The 12,176-nt window shown below is 48.1% G+C and overlaps 1 protein-coding gene across 4 annotated transcripts in view; it reads left to right on the forward strand.

Annotated features, from left to right (window-relative positions):
• Positions 1–12,176, forward strand: part of limk1a (LIM domain kinase 1a) — a 71,556-nt gene that overhangs the window by 13,393 nt on the left and 45,987 nt on the right. The window lies entirely within an intron of this gene.

The raw sequence follows: 12,176 nt of genomic DNA on the forward strand, positions 1-12,176 counted from the left end.
GGCCCCTTTGGAGCAGATCCCTTGTACACTGCCCAGACTCTTCAGAGGGGCCCCACACTACTTGTTTCCTTTAAGAAGGGCTACAATAGCTCAGTTTCCAGTCTGTGCTTTCCTGCCGGCATAATGGTAAATTGGGCTTACAGGGATGATTCTGGTCAGGCCTTGCTTTGCAGCTCATTTGCAGGATGCAAAGCAGGTTCATGCCGGCCTCCAAAGGGATTTGCGATCCGCCTGGACACCGTTTGATGATCCCACTGTGATTTCACACCAGCGAGAAACCAATTTCTACCCCTCCCTCTCTCTGAACATACTCCTGTTCTGAGGGCCTTCCCTCTGCATGAACAGTGCTCTGACCTATTTGCAGTGTTTGTTTGAGTTGAACATACTGGCTGTGAAGCAGTTTATGTCTTTGCTGCATGCTTTTTCACACTTCCTTAAATCTCAAAAGAATATGTGTAGAAAGTGCAGGCCACTATCCCCATAGTCAGGCCTTGTCTTCCATGGTGTGATCATGATTCAGGTTTGGATGATTGCCAATAAGTTTGAAGAATGAAGAGTAAAAGATTTTGGATTTCTATGTTTAGAAAAAGTTTGCTGTATGTTATTTGATTTGAGGCCCCTTTCCTACATTGGCGTGCATGTTTTTTAAGCAGACCCATCCCAGCTGGGTATGGGCTGCAACAAGGCTGCAGCATTAGGCCGGAATTTTCCGCTCCCATCGGTAGTGGTAGAATTTGGCAGGAGGGGCTGAAATCGGTTTCACGCTGGTGTGAAATCACAGCGGACCATCCAATGGTGTGCGGGCGGATCGCAAATCCCTCTGGAGGTTGGCGTGAACCCGCTTTGCATCCTGCAAATGAGATGCAAAGTAAGGCCTGACCAGAATCGTCCCTCTACGCCAGATTTACCGTTACGTCGGTGGGAAAGCACACTGGCCCAGAACAGGTTTGGACAAGCATAATGTGTAGAAGTCAGGACTTCACTTTAGGGCCATACTCAGATTGTGGACATCAGAGGGATGATACTGGAGCCCGACCGCTACTCAACATTGGAGGAACACATGCATTGCATGCTGGTTGGACCCTCATGCGCATGGCTCGGCCGCAAAACAGCTCTCGGAAGGCGGGAGGGCTCCATGCAGCAGCTTGCACTTCGCTGAGGCTTTGGAACTTCACGGATTTTGCCACAGGCTGGTTTAGGATAATTGGCGAAGGGTCGGGGTGGTGGCAGGAGTGAAAGAGAAAGGGCTAGGTGGGCGGAGGGAGTATGGGGGGGAGCGGGGGCATGGTGTGGGAGTGTGGATGGGGATGGAATATGCAAGGGAGGGATCTGTGGAATCTGTGAGCTTCCTGGAAGTGAACTCAGGCTGGATGTGGTAGGATGGTGAGTGAGGGGAGCAGAGGGAGCCGGTAGAGTGGGAGGGTGAGGGTACATCGGTACAAGTAGAATCACAGTGCAGAAGAGGCCCTTCGGCCCATCGAGTCTGCACCGAAATGTGAGAAACACCCGACCTACCTAATCCCACGTGGCATGTCATAACATTCAAGACTATGGGCCAAGTGCTCATCCAGGTACTTTTTAAAGGTTGTGAGGCAACCCGCCTCCACCACCCTCCCAGGTAAGTGCATTCCAGACCATCACCATCCTCTGGGTAAAAATTTTTCCTCACATTCCTCCCCTAAACCTCCTGCCCCTCACCTTGAACTTGTGTCCCCTTGTGACTGACCCTTCAACTAAGGGGAACAGCTGCTCCCTATCCACCCTGTCCATGCCCCTCATACTCTTGTACACCACGATCAGGTTGCCCTCAGTCTTCTCTGCTCCAACGAAAACAACCCAAGTCTATCCAACCTCTCTTCATAACTTAAATGTTTCATCCCAGGCAACATCCTGGTGAATCTCCTTTGCACCACCTCCAGTGCAGAAGAGGCGGAGAGTGTAGTTGGTGGGGACATAGGGGCAAAAACGAACCCTGGGGGTGGGAAGGAGGAGGTCGGGGTGGGCGGTGGGGGTGTCAGTGTGGATGCAGGTGGGATTTTCAGGAAGGAAGGGAGCACGCATGTCCACCTGGATGTCCTGGAAAGACAAGGGCTCAGGTAGGTAGGTGACGGTGGGGAGGTGGAAGGTGATGTCAGCGGGGTGGACTGGTGGGGGGGAAAGGACAGGGGAGCTAATTGACAATTTAATGACTAGCATGCTGTGCAAATCAAAAGGGAGCAGAGCTTCTTGTTGGACAGGCCCAGGTGCTGCATGGGAGTGTGATCAGCAGGTGGATGGAGATGCAGGTCAGCTCAGATGGACAACTGAAAGCGAACCTCGGTAGACAGCATTGAAATGCTTGGAACAGTGAGATGAGGGTGATGGATGTAGGCTCTGCGTGCGTGAATCACTCGTGATCTGGCTGAATGCAGCTGAACTGCCGTGGAGAGGGGGAGGGGTAATGCAGGGGGAGGACTCTCGAAGTCTGTAACTTAAGCTGAAAGACAATATTACACATTATTCAGTGAAAGTGAATATTTTTTAGGTTATGAAGTGACAAAATATGTTCAACCGTGCAACCAGCTATGATCAGAATTTCTAAACTTTTCTAGGCGTACCACCTGTTCTAGGTGCTCACAGCAGCAGTGGAGACAGCCTGTGCAATTGTTAGCCCTGCTACCTCTGATGACTTTGGCGTGGGTCCTCTGGACGGCCCCAGTTTGCTTTGGCTGTCCTCCTGTGGGCCAGCTGCTCCCTCTGCGATGACGAAGGATGAGGTTGAGGGGCTCACAGGCAAAAGGGATTCAGAGGGAGTGGACAGTCTCTCAGATTCCTGAGTGGATGGCCCAGGGGTGTCCAGCTGCTGCTGCTCCTCCCTTCGGTTGCCTGAGGGCCCCAGCCTGACTCCTTGAGGGGAAGAGGCACCCAGAGGGATGTTGAAGTGCCCTGTTCCCCCTCACGTTGTCACTGCAGGAACTCACCCATGGCTACCACGATGGAGTGCAGGTTTGTGCGCATCTCCGCGTTCTGCAGGACCAGGGTCTCCATGGCATCTGCCATCCTTCCCATGGAGACCTCCATGCGTGAGAATTGATGCCCACATGCATTGGAGAGCAGGGAGTTGCAATCCTCTGACTCATGTGCCATTCTGTCAAGGGCTTCCAACAGCTCTGTGTGATGTTCCCTGCCTTCTGCTGACTCCATAATGAGTTGGACGGCCAAATCCAGAGGCTTGTCATCTGACTCTGATTTCACAGATGCATCTTTCCCAGCAGTCCTCAGTGCTGGGGAGCTCAGCTGAACCTGCCTCCTCCTTCTGCAGACATGTGCCTGTGCTGTGAGCACCAGATTATGAACCTGAGCCTGCTTTAGATCTAGGTCCCACTGAGGTGTGTGGTTCTGTGCTGGTGGAGGTTGTGGGTAAGCACTGTGACAGGTCTTCCAGGCTGCTTATTTCCAGCTCTTCAATGGAGGAGGTGAGGATGTGGATGGAGCTGAGGGACTGGCTGGCTGAAGGTGTAGGTCACTTGGCAGAGATCCTTGTGAACCACAGTAGAGATAACAGGTGTGTGGCAGCCGAGTCAAAAGCAGGAGAAAGACCACTCACAGTTGCAGTGATAGGTGGATGATCTGGTTCAGGGTCCTCACCGTCACTGCAGATATGGTCCATGTCCTCACCAGTTAGCACTATGGCACGCTCCTCACAGTGAGTGAGAGGCCTAATGTGGGCCACTCCACACTCACCCTCTTGGTCTGGGACCTCTCCCTGCTGCTGTGAGCCAGCTTCTCTTGCATGAAAACAGTTGGAGAGAGTGTGAGCAGGATACATGACACTGCATGGAATGTTTGGTGAGTGGAGCCATGAAAATGATGAGGATGCGAGCTCCAGAGATTATGAGCCTGATGGAGATGTGAGGGTTTGTGTGACAGTTAGTGGTGTTGTCCCTTGAGGTGTGAGGTCCCTGTGGATGTGTGATGGGTTTGTGAATGTGTGTTCAGAGTGATGAGGTGGTTGACTTAACCTGGCCAAACGGATGAGAGCATTCATCCTCTTCCTGCACTGGATGCCTGACCTTCCCTGTACTCTGTTGCCACTGACCACCACTGCCACCGCCTCATATGCTGGATTGGTTACTTTGCTGGACCTCCTGCGACCAGAGCAGGGTAGAGAACATTGTGGCGGCCTTCCACTGCGTCCAACAAGTGCCCCAAAGAGGTGTCACTAAATTTGGGGGCTGGCGTCACCTTTGCTTTTGGGGTCATCCATCGCCTGGAGCAGTCCTGGTCTGTCGACATGAAGTAAGCTGTGCTCTGGTGCATTTTAAGTATGGCGCCAGAGTGAGGAAGCGCTGAATTTGTGGTGTGGCGGGCAAATCCGAGCCCACCCACCAGCTATCCAGTGTTTCCTGCGAGTACATTATGAACGAGGCAGGATGTGCTGGGAAGGGGACGATACGGTGTGAAAATCCCTTATTCCGTTATTTTTCATGCCCGCTACTCCAATTAGTGCAAATCTGGGACAATTCCTCCTTTAGTCTTTAGTGAATGGTGCTGTTCAGTTTGTAGCTTGCCTCCGTCGCATCTATTCCGATGATGCTACATTCAAAAACAGTTCCTCTGACATGTCCTCCTTCTTCCTTAACCGAGGTTTTCCACCCACGGTCGTCGACAGGGCCCTCAACCGTGTCCGGCCCATCTCCCGTGCATCCGCCCTCACGCCTTCTCCTCCCTCCCAGAAACATGATAGGGTCCCCCTTGTCCTCACTTATCACCCCACCAGCCTCCGCATTCAAAGGATCATCCTCCGCCAACTCCAGCATGATGCCACCACCAAACACATCTTCCCTTCACCCCCCTTATCAGCATTCCGTAGGGATTGCTCCCTCCGGGACACCCTGGTCCACTCCTCCATCACCACCTACTCCTCAACCCCCTCCTATGGCACCACCCCATGCCCACGCAAAAGATGCAACACCTGCCCCTTCACTTCCTCTCTCCTCACCGTCCAAGGACCCAAACACTCCTTTCAAGTGAAGCAGCATTTCACTTGCATTTCCCCCAACTTAGTCTACTGCATTCGTTGCTCCCAATGTGGTCTCCTCTACATTGGAGAGACCAAACGTAAACTGGGCGACCGCTTTGCAGAACACCTGCGGTCTGTCCGCAAGAATGACCCAAACATCCCTGTCGCTTGCCATTTTAACACTCCACCCTGCTCTCTTGCCCACATGTCTGTCCTTGGCTTGCTGCATTGTTCCAGTGAAGCCCAACGCAAACTGGAGGAACAACACCTCATCTTCCAACTAGGCACTTTACAGCCTTCCGGACTGAATATTGAATTCAACAACTTTAGGTCGTGAGCTCCCTCCCCCATCCCCACCCCCTTTCTGTTTCCCCCTTCCTTTTTTTTCCAATAAATTATAAAGATTTTCCTTTTCCCACCTATTTCCATTATTAAAAAAAAACCCCCACTAGAGCTATACCTTGAGTGCCCTACCATCCATTCTTAATTAGCACATTCGTTTAGATAATATCACCAACTTTAACTTTAACACCTATGTGTTCTATTGTACTACTGTCGTTGACATCTTTTGATGATCTGCTTCTATCACTGCTTGTTTGTCCCTACAACCACACCAACCCCCTCCACCTCTCTCTCTCTCTCTATCTCTCCGCGCCCCCACACACACACCTTAAACCAGCTTATATTTCAACTCTTTCTTGGACTCGAACTCAAGTTCTGTCGAAGGGTCATGAGGACTCGAAATGTCAACTCTTTTCTTCTCCGCCGATGCTGCCAGACCTGCTGAGTTTTTCCAGGTAATTCTGTTTTTGTTTTGGTGATTTATATGTCTGCTGTATTTTTTTTGTTTCTGTTTTAATTCCGATTCCGCTCCTGTCAATTGATTTGGTTCCCTTTCACTGAATATACTTTTTAAAATATTATTTGTTCATGGAATGTGAACATCGCAGGAAGGCCAGCATTTATTGCCCATTCCTAATTGCCCTTGAGAAGGTGGTGGTGAGCTGTAGGCTGTGTTGTAAGGGTTGTACACAGTGTTGTAAGGGAGGGAGTTCCAGGATTTTGACTGAGGAACAGTGATGCATTTCCAAGTCAGGGTGGTGTGTGGCTTGGAGGGCAGCTTGCAAGTGATGCTGTTCCTATGCCTCTTACCATTGTTCTTTTAGGCGTAAAGGTTGCAGGTTTGACAGGTGCTGTTAAAGGAGTCTTAGCAAGTAGCTGCAGTGCATCTTGTATATGGTATACACTGCCACTGTGCTCTTTGAAGGAGTGTGTGAATGTTTCAGGTGGTGGATGGGGCGCTGATCAAGTGGGGTGCTTTGTCTTCAATGATGTTGAGTTTCTTGAGTGGAGAGTATTCCGTCACACTCCTGACTTGTGCCTTGTCGATGGTGGACAAGCTTCGGGAAGTCAGGAGATGAGTCATTCTCTGCACAATTCCCAGCCTCTGACCTGCTCTTGTAGCCACCGTGTTTATGGCTGGTCCAGTTCAGTATCTGGTTAATGGTACCCCCGCAGGATGTTGATAGTGGGGAATTCAGTGATAGTAATGCCATTGAATTTTAAGGATGGTTAGATACCCTCTTGTTGGAGATGGCAGTTGCCTGGCACTTGTGTGGCTTGAATGTTACTTGCCCCATCAACCCAAGCCTGAACATTATCCAGGCCTTGCTGCACATGGGCATGGACTGAATGAGTATCTGAAGAGTTGCATATCAAACTGAACACTGCTATTAGCGAATTTCTGATCTTATGATGGAGGAACAGTCATTGAATCTGCTGAAGACGGTTGGACTTGGGGCACTAGCCTGAGGACCTCCTGCAGTGATATCCTGGGACTGAAATGACTGACCTCCACCAACCACAACCATTTTCATTGGTTGCAGTCATACCTAGCACAAAAGGAATGTTTTCTCCCTGCAATTTGAGAAGAAAAAGCTGGAATCAGATGTAACCGTATTACAGTTGAATAAAGGCAACTACAGAGGCATGAGGGAGGAGCTGGCCAGAATTGACTGGGAGATAAGCCTAGCAGGAAAGATAGTGGAACAGCAGTGGCAGGAGTTTTTGGGAGTAATTTGGGAGACACAGCAAAAATTCATCCCGAGGAAGAAGAAGCATACTAAAGGGAGGACGAGGCAACCATGGCTGACAAGGGAAGCCAGGGACAGCATAAAAGCTAAAGAGAAAGCATACAATGCAGCGAAGAGCAGTGAGAAACCAGGGAATTGAGAAGCCTACAAAGACCAACAGAGGACAACTAGAAAAGAAATAAGGAGGGAGAAGATTAAATATGAGGGTAAATTAGCCAGTAATATAAAAAAAATTGCAAGAGTTTTTTGAGATATATAAAGAGTAAGAGTGGGGCAAAGGTGGACAATGGGCTGCTGGAAAATGACACTGGAGAAGCAGTAGTGGGGAACAAAGAAATGGTGGAGGAACTGAATAGGTACTTTGCGTCAGTCTTCACAGTGGAAGACACGAGTGACATCCCCAAAGTTCAAGAGAGTCGGGGGGGCAGAGGTGAGTATGGTGGCCATTACCAAGGAGAAGGTGCTAGGAAAACTGAAAGGTCTGAAGGTAGATAAATCACCTGGACCAGATGGATTACACCCCAGAGTTTTGAAGGAGATAGCTGAAGAGATAGTGGAGGCATTAGTGGTGATCTTTCAGGAATCACTGGAGTCAGGAAGAGTCCCGGAGGACTGGAAAATCGCTAATGTAACTCCTCTGTTTAAGATGGGAGTGAAGCAAAAGACGGGAAATTACAGGCCAATTAGCCTGACCTCGGTCGTTGGTAAGATTTTAGAGTCCATTATTAAGGATGAGATTTCAGAATACTTGGAAATGCGTGGTAAAATCGGGCAAACTCAGCATGGTTTCATCAAGGGGAGGTCATGTCTGACAAATCTGTTAGAATTCTTTGAGCAAGTAACGAGTAGGTTAGACAAAGGAGAGCCAATGGATGTTATCTACTTGGACTTCCAGAAGGCCTTTGACAAGGTGCTGCACAGGAGGCTGCTCAGTAAGATAAGAGCCCATGGTGTTAGAGGCAAGGTACTAGCATGGATAGAAGATTGGCTGTCTGGCAGGAGGCAGAAAGTGGGGATAAGGGGGTCCTTTTCAGGATGGCAGCTGGTGACTAGTGGAGTTCCACAGGGGTCAGTGTTGGGACCACAACTTTTCACTTTATACATTAATGATCTAGATGAAGGAACTGAGGGCATCCTGGCTAAGTTTGCAGATGATACAAAGATAGGTGGAGGGACAGGTAGTATTGAGGCGGGGAGGCTGCAGAAGGATTTGGACAGGTTAGGAGAATGGGCAAAGAAGTGGCAGATGGGATACAACGTGGGCAAGTATGAGGTCATGCCCTTTAGTAGGAAGAATAGAGGCATGGACTATTTTCTAAATGGGGAGAGAATTCAGACATCTGGAGTGCAAAGGGACTTGAGAGTCTTAGTCCAGGATTCTCTTAAGGTTAACTTGCAGGTTGAGTCAGTAGTTAGGAAGGCAAATGCAATGTTGGCATTTATTTCAAGAGGGCTAGAATATAAAAGCAGGGATGTGATGCTGAGGCTTTATAAGGCTCTGTTGAGACCACATTTAGAATATTGTGAGCAATTTTGTGTCCCGTATTTCAGGAAAGATGTTCTGGCCCTGGAGAGGGTCCAGAGGAGGTTCACAGGAATGATTGCAGGAATGAAAGGCTTAACATATGAGGAATGTTTGAGGACTCTGGTTCTATACTCGATGGAGTTTAGAAGGATGAGGGGGGATCTGATTGAAACTTACAGAATACTGAAAGGCCTGGATAGAGTGGACGTGGGGAAGATGTTTCCATTGGTAGAAGAGACTAGGACCCAAGGGCACAGCCTCAGATTAAAGGGAAGACCTTTTAGAACAGAGATGAGGAGAAGTTTCTTTAGCCAGAGAGTGGTGAATCTATGGAATTCATTGCCACAGAAGACTATGGAGGCCAGGTCATTGAGAGTATTTAAGACCAAGGTAGGTTCTTGATTGGTAAGGGGATCAAAGATTACGGGGAGAAGGCGGGAGAATGGGGTTGAGAAACTTATCAGTCATGATTGAATGGTGGAGCAGACTCGATGGGCCGAATGACCTAATTTCTGCTCCTATGTCTTATTCCCATTGACTCCAATTTTGCTAGGACTCCTTGATGCCATAGTTTGTCAAATGCTGCCTTGATGTCAAGGGCAGTCACTCTCACCTCACCTCGGGAATTGAGCTCTTTTGTCCATGTTTGAACCAAGGCTGTAATGAGGTCAGGAGCTGAGTGGCCCTGGCGGAACCCAAACTGAGTGTCAGTGAGCAGGCTATTGGTGAATAAGTACCACTAAACAGCTTAAATAGTTTTGCAGATGGTCAAGAGTAGACTGATGGGGTGGTAATTGGCCAGGTTGAATTTGTTCTGCTTTGTGTACAGGACATACCTGGGCAACTCCACATTGTCGGATTGATGCCAGTGCTTGGCTGTACTAGAACAGCTTGGCTAGGGGTGTGGCAAGTTTGGAGCACAAGTCTTCAACACTATTGCCGGAATATTGTCGGGGCCCATAGCCTTTGTTATATCCAGAGCCTTCAGCCATTTCTTAGATTCCCTCCACATGATATCAACTGGCATGAAGACTGGCACCTGTGATGGTGGGAACCTCTGGTGGAGGCTGAGATGGATCAACCACTTGGAGCCAATGTTGAGCACTCCCAAGGCAACTCCCTCCCAACTCTCTACCACTGTGCTATCACCTCTGGCGGGTCTTGCCAGTGGGACAGGACATAACCAGAGATGGTGATGGTGATGTCTGGCTGTAAGGTGTGATTCGTTAACATGGAAGGGTGATTGCATGACTTGTCTGGGCCAGCTCTTCCAATTTTTGGCACAAGTTCTCAGATGTTAGTTAGGGGATCTTAGCCTTTGCCAATGTTTTTTGCTTTTTAATTCTATTCCTTCATTTCTGTTTTAAGTGTGTGTTTCCACAGCTGGCTGGGTGGCATGTGTAAAGTTCCAGGCCACATAGACTATTGAGTCAGGTTGGTAGTGTGGTTGCCAGCAATTGGTCATTGGAAAGCTGGGCAGCTGGGAAAGCTCAAATTGTAGGTTGGATTTAGATTTGAGTCTGCATAACCAGCCCCATTTCTACTTGTATGTGTCTTGGCTATTTGGGGTCCATGGTCAGACCTGTACTTGGAACTACTCCATCCTGTCTGTATTTTGGATCAGACAGTGATAGCATTGGATCGCAGTTAATTAGCCAAAAACACTTGCCATTCAAAAGCTGTAAAGTTAAGTGTACAGATATATCTCTAGCTGCAGTACAGAAGTTGCATTTGACCAGCCCTTAATCCTCCCTGAGTATTCAGGAAGTTTTGGTGGGATTATGAGGCAGGAGATTGGGTCATTTTTTTGGGGGAATCACGTTATAAACCAGGCTAATGTAATGATGAAGTGATTTTTCTAAGGTAATTATCACAACTATTCCAGTCTTTTTATATTGTCTCTTGTGTGAAGCAAGCTGTGGGTGATATTTAGCTGTAGCATCTGTTTTCAGGGACTTTGTCAAAAAGCTGCAAAATTGGTAACAGCTCATGGTAGTATAGATTGCTTACAGTCAGAGGATTGGCAGGACCCCCACACCATGTCCTCTATGATTGGATGACGTCAGGACCGTGGACTTGTGGTTTCATAGAAATAAATCAAGGGAAAGAGCATTTCTATTTTCAAAACTGGAAGTTCTGGTGGCTGATGTAATATATTTTTAGTATTTCCACTGAAGACCTAACCTGTCTAGTGAGCACCAGAGGCATTGGCAGCCTGAAAACTGCCCTGTGCGCAGCTGGCTGCGTGACATTGCTGTCCCTCTTTAGGTGGCACCGATTCCATCTAGATGTGGTACGATCCTTAATCATCTTTCGTTTATTGTCAAACTAGTGACCAGAGGCCAAGTTGCAGTTTGTAAGTGGAACAACTGAAACCAAGCAAATATAGTCATTTGGCCCGTCGTGTTAATGACAGCTGGAAGCACTACCCAGCCTAATCCCACCCTACAGTTCGCACAATCCTACCATTCATTGTGTATTTCCCTCCTCTTGTTTGCCCTCCCCAAATGCATTACCTCACATTTCTCCAGATTGATTCCAGTTGCTGCTTTTCAGCCCATCTGATCAGTCCATTGATATCTTCCTGCAGTCTACAGTTTTCTTCTTCTTTAGCAACTGCACTATCAATTTTTATATTGAATGCAAACTTTTCATTGACAAAAACAATAGACCCAGTTTTGATGCAATTAGGGCAGCATTTATAGCGTCCCTAATTGCCCTTGAGAAGGTGATGGTTAGCAGCCTTCTTGAATTGCTGCATTCCATGTGGTGTAGGTACATCCACAGTGTTGTTGGGGAGAGAGTTGAAGGATTTTGACCCAGTGACAGTGAGGGAACAGCAATATATTTCCAAGTCAAGATGTGTGACTTGGAGGGGAATTTCCAGGTGGTGATTGGGATCATGCTAAATGTCTTGTTTTATAAACAATGTCGACTACATTAAATGTGCTACCCTTGACCCTCCTTGTTAACCTCAAAATTCAATGAAGTTAGCCAGACACAACCTTAAATCCATGTTGACTGTGCTTTTTTAATCTATGCCTTTTTAAATGATTTATACTGCCTCTCAGAAAATTTTCCTGCAAATTGTCCACCACTGAGGTTAGGCTAACTGACCTGTAATTGCTCTGATTATCCCTTTCTCTGTCAAGATAGAAAATTAACAGTATTTACCACTGTGCCTGCAGCTAGAAAAGGATTGACTGCTTGTGTCAGTTCCTTTTCAGAACTATTCTCACTCACTCAGGGTGCTTATATGGTTGGCCAGCCAGTGCTGCCGACTGCAGACAGGGAGGGAAGGGGTAATCACTGCATTGACCTCAAAGACGCCAGTTGGTCCAGAGGTCATGGGTCAGAGCTGTGCTTTACTCCCACCTTTGAGAGATCCAATTTCTGAAGCTTCTATGAAATTAACCCTGCAAAGGGTCGCTTCCTTAGCCTGGCAGTTGGGATGTTGCTCTCTGTCATATAAGAGGTGGGAGAAATGGATGTACAATTGCCTGACAATCCTTGTTTGTCTGCAGAGAAGCACATCAAAGCCCTGCAGTGTTCATTG

Source organism: Carcharodon carcharias, chromosome 10, assembly GCF_017639515.1.
Source record: "Carcharodon carcharias isolate sCarCar2 chromosome 10, sCarCar2.pri, whole genome shotgun sequence".
Classification (NCBI taxonomy): Eukaryota; Metazoa; Chordata; class Chondrichthyes; order Lamniformes; family Lamnidae; genus Carcharodon; species Carcharodon carcharias.